Source organism: Petaurus breviceps, unplaced genomic scaffold (assembly GCF_028583685.1).
Source record: "Petaurus breviceps papuanus isolate PSGF00001 unplaced genomic scaffold, PetGlider_PUasm1.0 118, whole genome shotgun sequence".
Lineage (NCBI taxonomy): Eukaryota > Metazoa > Chordata > Mammalia > Diprotodontia > Petauridae > Petaurus > Petaurus breviceps.
In genome coordinates, this window is record NW_027185616.1 from 10,299,671 (window position 1) to 10,316,776 (window position 17,106).

The 17,106-nt window shown below is 36.0% G+C and overlaps 1 protein-coding gene across 14 annotated transcripts in view; it reads right to left on the reverse strand.

Annotated features, from left to right (window-relative positions):
- MRTFB (myocardin related transcription factor B) overlaps nt 1-17,106 on the reverse strand; it is a 297,682-nt gene that overhangs the window by 184,992 nt on the left and 95,584 nt on the right. For 5 of the 14 annotated variants that reach the window (XM_069086082.1, XM_069086095.1, XM_069086070.1 and 2 more), the window contains one exon: nt 13,784-13,895. The exons of the other annotated variants lie outside the window; for them this stretch is intronic. The gene's annotated coding sequence lies outside the window, so the exon portion shown is untranslated. The remainder of the gene's footprint in view (nt 1-13,783; nt 13,896-17,106) is intronic. 14 annotated transcript variants of the gene reach the window in all.

Below are 17,106 nucleotides of genomic sequence, written 5' to 3' on the forward strand. Positions count from 1 at the left end.
TATCTTACATGTAATTGGGAAATAAGATATATATGTACTGGGGCATAGAGATTCATCATGCCCTACTGGAAAAGTCTAAAGAGGTATGGGAGAAGATATGGGAGAGAGCAGATTGGAGGAGGGCATATCCTGTGGGACTGCTATTCTGGGGTGGTGGGTAGGGGAAAAACAGTGAGAAAATTTGTAACTCAAAATTTGGCAGAAATTAATGATGTAAATCAGAATTATATAAAGCATTTGAAAAATGAAAAAAACAACAACTAGCCATGTGACCTTCGGCAACTTGCCTTAACTTAACCCCAAGTGCCCTACCCTCCCCCCTTCAAAAAGAATAATTTGGAACTATGTCCCAAGAGCTATAAAACCATGCATACCCTTTGACCTAGAAATGCCACTACTAGGTCTGCATTCAAAAAGATGAAAAAATAAAAAGGAAATCTGTCCAAAAATATTAATAGCAGCTCACTTCTGGGGGCAAAGAGCTAGAAACTGAGGCAATGCCCATCAACTGGGTAATGGCTGAAAAAGTTGTGGTATATGATTATGATGGAATATATATAAGATGGAATACTATAAGAAATAATTAGTTTTTTTAATTTGTTTTTATTTTTTAATTAATTTGTTTCCTTTTAGTTTACAGGATTCAATTCCACAATTCCTTGAATTTCACATTTTGTCCCCCTTCCCCCCCATGGCGGCATATAGCCAAGTGTAGGATCTGTAAATACTTTCACATTATACATTAGTAAGGTTATAAAGACGGATTGTATCAGAGGGAATGAAAAGTGGTAAAGAGGACATAAAACCAAATGAGAGAAGGAAAAAGATCAGGTATTTTGCTTCCACCTGGATATAAACTCAGTTCTTTCTAGTTCTTTCTCTGGATGCACATATTTCTCTCCATCATGAGTCTATTGGGATTGACTTATATCCCTGCATTGCTGAGAAGAGTCCAGTCTATCAAAGTTGGTCATCACACATACATTGTGTCTGTAATTGTGTACAAATTTCTCCTGGTTCTACTCTTCTCACTCAGCATCAGTTCTTTTAAGCCTCTCCAGGTAAATATGAAGACCGTCTGCTCCTCGTTTCTTATAGCACAACAGTATTCCATAGCATGCATACACCACAACTTGTTCAGCCATTCCCCAATTGATGGGCACCCCCTTAATTTCCAGTTCTTTGCTACCACAAAAAGAGCTGCTATAAACATTTGTGTACATATGGGTCTTCCTCCCACTTCTATCATCTCTTTGGGATATAACCCTAGGAGTGGTATTGCTGGGCCAAAGGATATGAAAGTATTTTCAAAGGATATGCCCTTTGGGCATAATTCCAGATTGCTCTCCAGAAAGGCTGGATCAGTTCACAACTCCACCAGCAATGCATTTTAGTTGTCCAATTTGCCCACTTCCTCTCCAGCATTTGTCATTTTCCTGTTTTGTCATCTTAGCCAATCTGACTGGTGAGATGTGGTACCTCAGATTTGTTTTGATTTGCATTTCTCCAGTCAATAGTGATTTAAAGCAGAAATAATTACTTTTTGAAAAAGGAATGAGGAAATGGAGGCAAACAAAGATTAAGTGACTTTTCTATGATCACACAGTTAGGACATGTTGGGAGCCAGATTTAAATGTAGGTATTCTGATTCCAGGTCAAGTTCTCTATCTACTACAGCACCTAGCAAATGACAATCTCTTGTCTTGAGGAGCTCAAAATTTAATGGGACAGACTACATGAAAATAGCTCTGTAAAAAGAAGCTATATACAATTATCCCTTTCACGTTGCAACTTTCCCTATTGAGGTTTCAATCTATCATACGTCAACATAAGAAATTAAATGGCAACTTTGGGGAGTTTTGTGGAAGACACAGACAACACTGGATAGTCAGTACATGAGCCAGAAAAAGTTGAGAAATTTTAAAATGCATAAAATACAAGTATAGTATTTTATAATATCAACACATTTTATCTTTTAATAGCATAATTTGTAATTCTTCTCTGGCATGAAGGGAGGGTCAAAAATTTTTACCTCAATTTTCCAGCCATGTCCCTAACCCCCAAGACGTGGAAGGGAATACTGTATGGGGCAACATGGAGATGATCAACAGAGAAAAAACACTAGAATTAAGGAAGATCAAGAAAGATGTCCTGTAGGAGGTGGTACTTTAGTTGGGTCTTGAAGAAAGCAAGGAGGCAAATATAGGGACAGAAAACACTCCAGGCATTGAGGATATAGCCTGTTAAGAGGGGGAATATTTTATTTCAGGATGGAAATATTTATATGGAGACCAGTGTTACTGCATGTAGGGAAGGGGTGTATGGTATAAGGTATAAGAAGACTTGAAAGGTGGGGAGGTTATCAAGGGCACTGAATGACAAACAGAGGATGTATACTTGATCCTAGAAGTGTTAGGAAGTGACTGAAATTTAATTAAGAAGGGAGGTGATATGATCAGACCTATACTTTAAGAAAACACACTTCGATATCTGAGTGGAAGATGAACTGGAATAAGAAAGACTCATGGCAGGTAAGCCAAACAGCAGGTTACTGCAGTAGTTCAGGTATAAGGGCCTGTACCAGGATGGTGGCAATAACAGAAGAGAGAAAGGGGGTTACTGAAGAGATGTTACCAAGGTAAAGTAGACAGGCCCTGGCAACAGATTGGATATGAGTGTGGTGGTATGAGACAGTACAGACTGAAAGATGACATCTAAGTGGTGAGCCATTAATACATAAATGAACTAAATATCAAATGTGTGGCTCAGTAGAACACTAGATTATGGAGGATATTACTCTTGGCTACAAGAGAAATATTTGAATTGGATCTCTATTTACAAGCAACTTATTATCTATCATAGTTGAAAGGATAAGACATGACTAAATAAATAGTAAAAGAAAGTCCATAATTAAGTGATAAATCGTATGGTACCAACTAGAAGTGCAAGAGAGGTACAAGGTGGATCAAAGTTACATTTGAGAGGCAGAAGCCTATTACATAACTGATTACATTCTCAGGACATAAGTTTTCCAAGTATGTTTAGTGAAATGTTCTAGCATTGGCAAAATATTATTCTAATACTTTAAAGCTCCATTGTATTCCAAATGTTATGAAAAACAACTGGCTCCCAGTCAATGGAAACAAATTCAAACAAGATAAAACAGCAGGCTTAGATCAAGAATTGTAAAGCCCTATACAAATGAAGAAGTTCAAAGACAAATGACCACACACACACACAAATATATTTGTCTAGTTAGAAAGGTATTTACAATTAAGTTTTGTGATAAAGTTTAAATAAGAATTTTTGAGATCAACAACACAGAAATGGTACTTTTTGTCACTGGAGGAGGTAAACCAATGCTATAATTGCTAAGATGTTAGAATAATACCATCAGAGTACCTGTATAAAAAAAGCAATTTCAAAAGCATATATTGCCTTCTTTTAAAACTTAATACTACTGTAAAAGCCAAACAGTATATATAGTTAGGACATGAGTTAAGTAACAATTACTTTGAAAAGACAGATATTCCCCTTGCCACTTGCTTCTCTGCAACTACTTCCAGACTCAACTGACTGAAAAAGGACTGGGGAATAAAATGGCTGTTGATGATAACAACAGTTTTATTTTGTTTTAAGCAATTTAGGTGGCAAGTGATAGATCAAAGAATGAATAGGTCAACTACTGTGTGTGAATATAACCTTTGGGCTAGTAAAGTGTGAAAAAAATTGTTAGCAAAAAATAGACATCTAAGATAATGAGAAGGTTATACAGTATCTCAATACCCTCACTGAGTGAGCTGGAGTCAACAGATTTAGATAAATACATTTAGAATACAGAAAGGGCAGATGTCAATTCTGAGCCACTGTAGATGAGTTTTGAAAGATCTTGGAGAATGGAAAGGAGGTAAAAGGTTTTGAGGAAATGACCCTTAAGAGTCCAACTTATCAGGGTGAATTAAGCCTTTGAAAAATAAAAACAAAAACAACAGGACTTGTGAAAACAAAAGCAAAAATTAAAAATAAAAAAAAAGAGACCAACAATTATGAAGTCATAGGAAAGAGATAGAAAAAATTACGGCTACAGAGGTGTTTTCTCACTTTTGCCTATGAAAAGCAAGGTATTTCAAAAAGAAAGGAAGTAGTTGAAATTGAACAGATGGTTAAGAAAACAGATTTTCAGTAACAGATTTGAATTTCTGGACCACAGCTTACAATATACTAATGGCAAGCTCCAAAACAGCAATGTAGAGAAGGCTGTTAAACTAAAAGAAATGGGGTACACTAATCATAAGAAGCCTAGTAGGCTGTATATTGTCTTACTTTTAAAATGTAATGTTATTTATGTTATCTTGTGTTTTTATCTATTTTCTTAAATATTTCCTAATTACATTTTAATCTAATTCTAGTGCATTACAGAGTGCTGCAAGGCACTTCTGCTGAAGAGGACTTAATAATAACAGGCAATTATATCTATACAGACCTTGAGTGTGCCTGAATACACTTGACTCCTAGACATTTTATGACTTTTGCAGTTATTTTGAATAGAACTTGCTATTATTTCCCCTTGGATTTTTGTAGATTTCTTTCATAACCAGTTATTTTGCTGAACCATGGTAACCACCTATACAGATACAATTAAAAAGTACTTCTTAGAGAAGTAAAGAATAATTGAAATAACTAGAGAAATATCCAATGGCCATGTCAATGAAATTAAAACTATGATACTACCAAAACTGATGTATAGATTTAATGCTGTACCAACAAAATTACAAGAAGCACTACACAGGCAGTCATAACAACAATTCATTTAGAGCAAGGACTCTCCACATTTTTAGTGTGTCATGGACCCCTATTGCCAGTGTGGTGAAGCCTATGAAACCTTTCTGAGAAAAGTGACTTTAAATGTATAAAAGAGGGGTTGCTAGGTGGTTCAGTGAATAGAGAACACTGGTCCTGAAGTCAGGAGGACCTGAGTTCAAATCCAGCCTCAGACCCTTGACCTGGCGCCAAGTAACTTAACTCCAATTGCCTTGCCTTCCCCCCCCCCAACAAAAATGTATAAAACAGAATATACTGGGGAAAAAAGGAAACTAATTTTAGTGAAATACAGTTATCAAAATATTTTTTGAAAACAAGTTCACAAATCTCAGATTAAGAAGCTTTGACAGAAAAAATCAAAAGATGTAGATAATCAAGGGAAACAATAAAAAAGTAGAAATGAAGGAAACTTTGCATTTACAAATTCCAAATACAACTATAATATATATGTAATATATTTACACATATATATGTATGTATCACATTTTAAAGAGGAATAATCACAAAAATCATTTGGTGTTGGTCATAAAGCAGAAAAGTAGATTAGAGAGGCGGAGCCAATATGACAGTAGAAGCACAAACTTGATGTGGGCTCCAGCTCCAACCACTTCCAATACCTGTAAAAAAAAAAATGACTCTAAACAAATTTTAAAGCTACAAAACCCACAAAGGGACACAGAGAAACAAATCTCCCATTGAGGACAGCCCGGCAGGCCAACAGGAAATGTCTATCGCAGTGTGCTGGGAGCTGAGTGGAGTCCCCAGGAGCCGCAGGTTTCCAGCCCCAGGGTGGCCCCAACCAGCAGTGGCCAGAGCAGACTTCAGGAGAGTGAATAACCAACAGCTATGGTGGTTTCCAGACTTCTCAACCCATAAACACCAAAGTAAAAGGTCAGTGTAGAACTTTGTTGGAACAGGGGTAGACCAGAATAGCAGGGTCTGGCTGATGCCCCCAGGATGAGAAGTGGGGTAGGCAGGGTAGGAGTGGTGGCTGCCCCCACGTGGCTACCTCAGGAGCTCCTGACCCACAGATGGTAGGGGGACCAAGCAACCATTCAGAGGGTAATTGCTCTTGCTTTAATCTGCTTGGATCTGGATCACGGTCTTGGGTGGTGGTCCTGGGGTGTGTGGCCAGGTGCCAGAGCTTGCGGGGTCTATAGAGAGGGTGCCCTCCTAATAGCTCCAGAAGCTGTGAAAATCCCAGTTATTTGGGACAAAGCTCTCTCCATTCTGGAAGCAGAGTTCTATTGTGGCAAAGAGTTCAAAAATCAAGTAATTGGCTGGCAATATGAGCAAGCACAGGTAGTGCAAACAGACAATAGAATCTTTTTTTGGAGACATAAAGGATCAAACCATGGAACCAGAAGAAGACAACAAGTCAAAACTCCTGCATCAAAAGCTTCCAAGAAAAAAATGAGTTGGTTAAAGGCCATGGAGGAGCTCAAGAGGGATTCTGAAAATCAAATAAGAGAAGTGGAGGAAAAACTGGGAAGAGAAATGAGAATGATGCAAGAAAATCATGAAAAGCGAGTCAAGAGCCTGCTAAAGGAGACCCAAAAATACACTGAAGAAAATAACACCTTAAAAAAAAGATTAACTCAAATGGCAAAAGAGGTCCAAAAAGCCAGTGAGGAGAAGAATGCCTTAAAAATCCGAATTTGCCAGATGGAAAAGGAATTTTAAAAACTCACTGAAGAGAATAACTCCTTCAAAATTAGATTGGAGCAATTGGAAGCTAATGACTTTATGAGAAATAAAGATACTATAAAGCAGATCCAAACAAATGAAAAAATAGAAGGCAACATGGAATATCTCACCAGAAAAACCACTGACCTGGAAAATAGATCCAGGAGAGATATTTTAAAATTACTAGACTACCTGAAAGTCACGATAAAAAAAAAAAAAAAAGGGCCTAGACACCATCTTGCAAGAAATTATCAAGCAAAATTTCCCTGATATTCTAGAACCAGAGAGCAAAATAGAAATTGAAAGAATTCACCAATCACCTCTTGAAAAAGATCCCAAAAAGAAAACTCCTAAGAATATTATAGCCAAATTCCAGAGTTCCCAGGTCAAGAAGAAAATACTGAAAGCAGTAAAGAAGAAACAACTGGAGTATTGTGGAAACACAATCAGGATAACACAAGACCTAGTAGCTTCTACATTAAGGGATTGAAGGGCTTGGAATATGATATTCTGGAGGTCAAAGGAACTAGGACTAAAACTAAGAATCACCTACCCAGCAAAACTGAGTATAATACTACAGGGGAAAATATGGTCATTCAATGAAACTGATCCAACCGTTCTGGAGAGCAATTTGGAACTCTGCCCAAAGGGCTATAAAAATGTGTATACCCTTTAACCCAGCACCACCACTTCTATAGTTCTATCCCAAAGAGATCCTAAAACTAGGAAAAGGACCCATATGTACAAAAATATTTATAGTAGCTCTTTTTGTGGTGGTCAAGAATTGGAAATGCCCTTCAATTGGAAATGGCTGAACAAGTTACGATATATGAATGCAATGGAATACTACTGCTCCATAAGAAATGATGAGCAGGAGGACTTCAGAAAAACCTGGAAAGACTTGCTGTAATGTAATGCCAAGCAGAGGCAACTTCCCAAGGTTCAAAATGCCAGCATAGGTGCTCTCCATTTTACTCAGTGACAAACCAAGAACAGAGAAGATCAAAACATGACATCATTCAAAATACAGCATTTACTAATCCAAGTACTACCCCACCCCAGGACCTTCCATTCATTCAATCAATTACAAAGTCCCTGTTCTAAACTACTCCACCCCTAGGCTGTACCTTCATTTAGTCCACCACAAAGCCCCTCTTCTAAAATGGAGATGTTTCCTATTTAAGTGAAGTACATTCATTTGTTCAACCATAGAACACACAAAAAAGTCAAAAGTTCCCCACCCCTGGATCACAATTGAATCTACCCCAGAGTTACATCAAGTTTAAGCACAGCACCTAATACCCAAATGGAGGTCTTTTCTTCATCTTGACATGAGGCAAGTTCTCAGCAATCTTTGTTTCTGGGGAGACAAGGCTTAGCAAGGCCAAAAGATACATTGCCAGTCTCTTCATTAATTCATCCTCTGTCTGCAGAACAGTCCTAGAACCCCTGAAAACATTAACAAAACCCTCTCCCAGGATTTCTGTAAACATACAACAAGAAAATCCTTCTTCAGGGCTTCTGAACCAACAGAAAGGTTCCCAGACTCCTGCAACAACAGCACTGTCCTTCACCAGTGGACAGTATTCACTCTCTGTCTGCAGGACAGTCTCCAGACCCCTGCAACAACAGCACTGTCCTTCGCCAGTGGACAGTATTCATTCTCTGTCTGCAGGACAGTCTCAGGAGCTCTTAGCCAACAGCCAGGTTCCAGGGCCTCTTCAACAACAGGACTGTCTTTCACCAGTGGACAAATCTGGCAAAACAACATCAAAACAGACAGACAAAGTACCAGCAAAACAGCCATGTCTCCTCAGTCCTTGGCAGCTCCGGAGGCAGTTCTCAAAAGGCGATTTTCAATGATTCTCAAAAGGTCTCAAAATCCAGGGCGATTCAAAGTGGCCCTCAGCAATCCTCTCAGTCTCTCCCTCTGCCTCCACGAGGGTTCTGCTTCCAAAAAGTTCTTCTGCCTCTCTGTCACCAGCTCCTCCCAGTTCAGGACTGTCTTTTCACATCAACAAGTCCATTCCACAGGAGGGATTAACAAGCTCTGGGTTTTAACACAATCAATTTGAAAACCAAGCCAATACAGGGGGATCTTTATATTCCATTACTATCACACTTGCATGCACTGATGCTGAGTTAAATGAGCAGAACCAGGAATACATGTACACTTCAGAGCAATACTGTGCGATGGTAAACTTTGACAGACTTAGCACTTCTCAAAAAATTAATGATCTAAGACAATTCCAAAAATTAAAATGCTGTCCACATCCAGTGAAAGAACTATGGAATTTGAATGCAGATTGAAGCATACTGTTTGTTCTTTTTTAAATTTTTTGTTTCTCATGGTTTTTCCTTTTGTTCTCATTTTTCTTTCACAACATAATTAATGATCAAATATGCTTAATATGATTATACATGAATAGTCTGTATTAGATTGCATGCCCTCTTGGGGAGAAGGAAGGGAAAGGGGGGGAGGGATTTAGCACTCAAAATCTTATAAAAACGAATGCTGAAAACTAAAAATAATTTAAAAAAAAAAAGAAAAGTGTATTAGAACAGATTAGACAAGGAAATCTCAAAGTAATTGAACTCAACAATCCAATGTTTAGTAAACCTGCAAACCAGAAAAGTTTACCTGAAAAAGAACTATTTAAAAATAATTGCTACTAAAACTAGAAAGCGCACTCTGGTAGAATTGTTACATCAATATCTTATAACATATACTATAATAAATTTTAAAAGATTTATAGCTTTATATTAATATTGCTGGTTATATCATATAAAGAAGAGATTTCGGAAACCTTTCACAGATATCACTAGGTGCTAAATTTTTGGTCACAAAAGATAAGTGTAACTCCAACTATATGGAATTGAAAGGCTTTGACATGAACCAAATGAACAAGTAGGAAAAGGAAAGCTATAATTTGGGGGAGGAGATATTTTATCAAATTTCTGTTAAAGACCTTATATTGAAAATATACAGGCACCAAAAATGTGAGACTAAAGTCATTCTCCAGTGGATAAACAGTAAAAGGATATGACTGAAGAGTTCTCAAAACAACTGAAAACTCTTAATAAAGTTAATTATATATTTGACTAATAAGAGCAAAGCAAATTAAGACAAATCTGAGGTTTCATCTTTAACCTAGCAAATTGGCAAAGATGAAAAAAGACAACAAATTAAATGTTGGTAATACTAGTTGGCCATAGAAAGACTGGCACAGTAATACACTGTTAGTTGAGCTAGGAACTGGTCATTCTGGAAAGGAATTTAGAATTATATTTTTAAGTGAATGTTGTCTGAAATAATTTTTTTTAAACTTGAGATGTATAGCCTCAGTTCCTCATCTGTGTGGAACTGGGGAAGGAAATGGCAAACCACTCCAGCTAACTTTGCCAAGAAAACTCCAAATGGGGTCATGAAGATAAGGCTGAAACGTGTTACTGTGTTAGAAAAAGTACATAGTATCAGAATTAATGTTTTATAACAAAGATTTGTATGCATAAAAATTTATTTTCAGCAATCTCTAGTGAAATATTGAGAGTTTTGGTAGTCAAGGGAATCTAACTACTGATTTCACATGAAATTCAATGTATCAACATATGCACTTTTTACTTTCACACCACTTTCTAGGAACATTACCCCATGAAAGTTGAGGATTGACTGAACATGATAAAGGGAATTCTTGTTTGGGTATGGTATAAATTAGATGGCTTCTGAGGTTTCTCCCAGATCCTGGCTCTGAAATTCTACGATTCTGAGTCAGTTGTTTTTTGTTGTTTTTTTTTTTAAGTTGATAGTTTTTAAGAATTAAAATTAATTTAATAATAAGTGCTGTTGAGAATGTTTTAAAAACTTGCCATAGACTGATCTTAGTTTGAGAAAACACAGCACTATACCTTCACCCATTCAGTAGCTAAAATGCAAGAAAGTCAAAATTATTTTAAAAATGCATTGTTTTTCATCTTATTTTCACTGATAAATATAGGTATTCAAACACATGGAAAGGAACACAAATAAGGAAATTATTTTTTCTGTTCTTCTTTCTTTTTTAATATTTTATTCCCCCCCCCAAATTACATGTAAAAACCATTTTTAACCTTTTTTAAAAAATATTTTGAGCTCCAAATCCCCTCCCTCCATTCCTCCTATCTCTCCCCCTTCAATGAAATGGCTAGCAATTTGATATAGGTTATACATGTGCAATCATGAAAAACATTTCTATATTAGTCATGTTGCAAAAGAAAACACAGACCAAAAACAAATTTTTTAAACCCAAGAAAAATAAAGTAAAAAATAGTCATCTTTCATCAGCATCCAAGCTCCATCAGTTCTTTCTCTGGAGACAGATAGTACTTTTTAATCATAAGTCCTTCAGAATTGTCTTCAGATCACCTGATCATTGCATTGCTGAGACTAGCTAAGTCATTCACTGTTGATCATCATACAATATAGCTGTTATTGTATACAATGTTCTCCTGGTTCTGCTTATTTCATTTTGTATCAGTTCATCCAAGTCTTTCCAGATTCTTCTGAGAACATCTTGTTCATAATTTCTTTATTTATTTTGCCTTTTGGAGGGCAATTGGGGTTAACTTGCCCAAGGTTACAAGGCTAGTTTTTTTGTGTGGGTGGGTATTAAGTGTCTGAGGCCAGAACCAAACTTGGGTTCTCCTGACCTCAGAGCCGGCGCTAACCTAGCCGCCCTTGTTCATCATTTCTTATAGCACCACAGTATTCCACCACAATTTCTTCAGCCATTCCCCAATTAACATGCTTTCCCTCAATTTCCAATTCTATGCCACTACTAAAAGAGCTGCTATAAATATTTTTATACATAGAGGTCCTTTTCCTCTTTTTTTAGTTTGTTTCAGATACAGATACAGACCTAGTAGTAGTACTGCTAGGTCAAGGAGTATGCATAGACTTTTGGGCATAGTTCCAAATTGCTCTCCAGTATTTATGTGTGGATCAGTTAACAACTGTACCAACAGTTCACTAATGTCTGTTTTTCCATATCCCCTCCAATATTTGTAATTTTCCTTTTCTGTAATAGCAGCCAATCTGATAAGTGTGAGTTGTTACCTCAGAGTTGTTTTAATTTGCAGAGCATTTTTTCATGACTATACATAGCTTTGATTATTTTGTCTTAAAGTTGCCTATTCATATCCTTTAACCATTTATCAACTGGACAATGGTTCTTATTTTAATAAATTTGACTCAGTCCTCTATATATTTGAGAAATGAGTCCTTTATCAGAGAAACTTGCTGTAAAAATTTTTTCAGTTATCGTTACTGATCCTCCATCCTGTTTTTCCAACTGTTTGTCCTATTTTCTCTATCCTTCCATCCTGTTTATCCTCAAAAGTGTTTTGCTTCTGAATAACCATCTTTCCTACTCTGTCCTCTATCAGCCCCACTCTCCTCAACCCATTCCTCTCCTACTTTACCATGGGGTGAGAGAGATTTCTATACCCAACTGGGTGTGAATGTTATTCCCTCTTGGAGCCAAATCCAGTAAGATTAAGATTTATGTACTCTACCCCCCCCCCCCCCCCCCCATTTTTCCCTCCACTCGAGTTGCGTTAATGGGCCTCTTTTTTTTTTTTTAGATAATTTACCCCATTCTACCTCCCCCTTTTCTCCTTCTACCAGTGCATTCCTCTTTCTCACCCCTTAATTTTATTTTTTTAGACATCATCCTATCATATTCAACTCACACTCATGTCCTCTATCTACGTATACTCTTTCCAACTGCCCTAATAATTAGAAAGTTCCTAGGAGTTGCAAGTAATCATTTTTCCATACAAGAATATAAAAAGTTTAACCTTATTGAATCCCTTATGATTTTTCTTTCGTGACAAAGAAATTACAAAGACAAACACTGAAAACTGAAACAAAATAAGCAAACAGGAGGCAGTATATATAAGTGTACCTGTGTTTGGAAATTCCTTCATAAACTGACAGCTAATTTTATCCAAAAAGATATCTAGATGAACTTTAACACACTCATATCCATATCATCCTGGTTTTTGCCATTCCATTTGACCTTCTTTACTATGTATCTTATATGACTTTACCACTGTTACTGAAGCATGACAGTGTAGAAAGTGTGGTGAATTTGGAGTCAGAAAACCTGGGCTGAAATTTCAGGTCACAAGGCAGCTAGGTGGTGCAGTGAATAGAGCACCGGCTCTGAAGTCAGGAGGACCTGAGTTCAAATCTGGCCTCAGACACTTAACACAAAAAATAGCTGTGTGACGTTGGGCAAGTCACTTAACCTAATTGCCCTCCAAAAAGAAAAAAAGAAAAGAAATTTCAGGTCAGCTGCTCACTGCGTGACTTGGGCAAGTCATTTAACCTCAGGGCCTTAGCACCTCCTCTGAAAAATAAACATGGCCTCTACAGTTATTTCCCACATGGAATTCTATTATTCTGTAAATGGTTACAGTGACTCTACATACTTTTTTCTGGGCTAGAATTTTTCACTTCATATGTATATAAATATACTTACACACATATATACATATATTTCCATCTCTACTTGTTCATTATGCCTTTCAAAATATTTCCTCCCACTCATACACCAATTATTTTAGTCATTCCCCAACGGACAACTAAGTTTAATATTATACATAGCCATAGTATGAGTATTTTTGCACATCTAGATCTTTATTGCCCAGGTGTAGGGACAATGGATGAAAGAACATTTTTATAACCCTTATTGTGTAATTCTCTTAAACACACACACACACACACTTTTGTGTAATTTTTTTATGCAATTTTAAGCCTTACTGTAAAATGTTATATAATATTATATTTCCAACATGACAGGACATATTCATAACTCTACTAGCAGTGAGTTATGTTATTATTCTCACCATAACCATTCCAGCATTAAACTTTTTCCTTGATTATCTGACAATTTTATGGTGGTCAAGTAGAAGGTTAGAGTTCTTTTAATTTCTATTTTTCTGATTATTAAAGATTTTTAACTTTTTTCAAGACTTTACGATTTCTATTTCTTCCTTTGAAATCTCTCAATTCATAACTTTTAAAGGATTCTCTTCTATTTGTATTGGTACCAAACACTTTTCAAATCAGATATAAGGCTTATAATAGAATTTTCTGGATTTCTGTTAATTACAGACAGTTCTCATTTTATGTAAGAGAACTATTCTGCATATGTTTACATAAAGCAGTAATGCAAACTTGCCCTCTGAAGGGGGGAAGGAAGGGAGGGACAGAGGTAGGAAGGGGGCTGCTCACCTGTGGAGGGAAGGGGCTGCCCACACGATTCAAGGATACTTGAGAGTTGGGACAGAGAACAGCAGGAAGAACACTTGGGCAGGGTCCAGTCACGTGGGGGCCAGGCTGGAATCTGAGGAAGAACATGCAAGGGCAGTCATGTGGAAGATGTACACAAAGACAGAGAGGAGAGGATGGGGGCCAGAGGCAAACACATGGTAGCCCAGTGCAGACTGGCATGTGGGTAAAAGGGCGAATGTCTCTTTTCACCACACGGAGGTCTTACGCCAAGCCCCGGATTCTGAGCCAGCAGTTAGCAGCATGCGCCTTCTGTTTTCATTTGTAGGGCTGGTTTTTGTGTTGTTGGATGTTTTTTAAATTTGTGGTTTTTTTTTTTTTTTGGTGGGGTATGCGGTTGGGAGGCTAGAGCACCAAGGTGAGGTACAGCAGAGGAAAGAACACAGTACTGTACAACAAAGGTAAATTTTTTTGGAATGTGAACTTATTTCAAAATTCTTTAGGTAAACATAATGCATAATTACGTAAAGGGAGAACTGTCTATATTAAAACACTGATGCTCCTTAATTACCATTTTAGTTCTCATGCTAAACGTACATGTACCTTAATATCACTGTCAACTTACTGCAGCCAAACTTTTTTTTATCATACTAAAAATGCTTTCAACTCCAAAGTTTAGCAGCTCCACTCTACCACAATATTTAACTATAAAAAATTTTCTAACATGAGACAAAAGAAGATATACTTTGCTGTACCGTAAGGAGACTTGAAAATTATTTATAATACACAATCCAACTCTATATAATTCTTTCAACCCTGAGTATCATGCTTCATTAATTATATTATATGTTGAGTCTTTAGTCCTTGGCTTTTCTCTCACGTTTTACTTCTAAAAAATTTTTCAACATCCTCCCCTATGGTCACCTATGCAATGATGTCATGAAATATAGAAGTATGTGTTGAAAAGATAAAATATTCTATGAAGTCCCTCCAAGAACTGTTCTTCCTCTTCATCCTCAACCATTGATGTTGGCATATTAAATGCAAGTATTTTTGAAGTGGTACTTTTGAAAATATTGATCCTCAACACTGTTAAGAGAGAACCATTTTTCTTTTATGAAATGCTGTTTGTTGACTTTGTAATCTAGAGAAAATCAACTTTGCCAATTCCCACGTCTCTTCAAAAAGAAACTGCAAGTCGCCTTTTCATTTGAATGCAACATCCTCTTGTTTTATGATTTCATATATAGTGAGAATGTCAGATTGGTGCCAAAAATTTCCTACAGTAATATGACCAATTTCAATGGTCAAAGACAGCACATTTAGAATGCTAAGTTATATTTATGGTTATAGGTAGTCTAAAAGCTTTGTGATTATTAGCATTCTCTATTCTTTTTCCTGTGCCATGTTAAACCAAATTGCTATGAGGTAGCATGTAACAGAAGGAGGCAGATGATAAAGAGTCATCTAAGGAGTATGTTATATTTTTATTTGTACACTTTCTGCAAGAAAACAATCTGTATGCACTAAACATGATAAACACTGAAACAACAAAAAGGATAAAACTTTATTTTAACAGGCAGAAAATGCATCACTGATATCAGTTACCTGCATAAAAACTGACTTTTTAAAGCAAAAATTAAAACAAAAAAACTAGAAGAATAAAACTGAAAAAAGATATGAAATGTAATTAAACACCAATATGACTGATTCAAACAAAAAATAATTTTTTTAAATAGATGTTCTTTAAGGAATCCCTAAATAAAATGAAATACATAAATGTAATAGCATATTACTATGCTACACAAACAATAAATATGAAGAATAGAATTGCAATTGCATTGAGGGAGAGTAAAGTAGAATTAGACAATAAATGCAATAACTACATCAATGTAACTTTTCTAGTCTGACTAGAATAAACACTGTGCCATAATGACTACCCACAGTCCCCAGAAAGAGATAAAGAAATGCATCTTCTTCCCTTTTTTCGCCAGGTTCATTTAATATCTAAATTATGGGACTATGACTGTAGAACCTTAACTACAGTATCAGACTCAGTGGAAATGCTGATTAGTTTTGCTAAAGCACTCTTTATTCCTCTTTTGAATTATTTTTTTAAAAAGGAGTGGGGTGGATGAGTGGGAGGGGAACTGAATGGAATCTAAAAATGATGTAACAGCAAAAGACAGCAATGATAAATGAAATTTTACATTTCTGGTCACCATAAATGTAAAATAGTTAACTGACACTTATATAGATAGCACTTTAAAGTTTGCAAACTTTATTTTGAAAAAAAAAATTGAACCTCAGAACAAGAATATGGGGTAGGTACTATAAGTATTGATATTTTTAAAGATTAGGAAACAATTTGTCAGACCAGAAAAAAAAAGGGCATAGGAATAAATAAATGCTTATTTCCTCAAAACAATAAATAGTACCTACTGAAAACAACAACAACAAAAAAACGTAGCATCATCTGTACTCTGGGAAAAATCAGGAATCCTTTCCAATAAGAGCAGTGTTAAAACAAGGATGTCTACTGTCACATTATTATTTAATATAGTTTTAGAAATGCTACCTATTGCAATAGGATATGAAAAGAGAAATTCGAGGAATAAATATCAAGAGGAAACAAAATTATCACTTTTGGGGGATGATATTTACCTTGAGGAGCACTAAAGATTCAACTAAAAATTAATTTAAATGATGACTTCATTATGCATCAAGATACAAAATAATCAGCCTTTCTGAATATTATTAATAAAACCAAGTAAGAGGGGAATTCCATTCAGAATAACCATAGCATGAATAAAGTACTTGAGAGTACATTTAACAAGACAAAATCATGATTTATCTAAGTACAACAACAAAGCACTTTTTACAGAAATATAAGAAGACATACTTAGAAATTATTAAATACTCATGGATGGGGAATGGAAAAATAATAAAAATGACAATTGCAATTTAGTTACAAATTTAGTGACACAAAAATCCAACTGCCAAGGTGTCGTAATAACAATTTATCTGGAAGATTTCAAACTATACTATAAGGCAGTAATCATCAAAGCAATTTGGTACTAATTTAAAAACTGAAAAGTTGTCATTAGAACAGATTACGTAAATAAGATCTAGAAGCAATTGAACAGAATTGCATGATACTAGATAAAGGGCACTAATAACTAGGGTAATTATGCACTATTTATTAAAAAACAGTTTGGAAAACTGGAAAACAATATGGAAGAAAAATCAAGCTGAGGTCAAGACTATACACCCATATGCCACAATAAACTCCAAATATGTACATGACCAATAGATGAAAAGGTCAT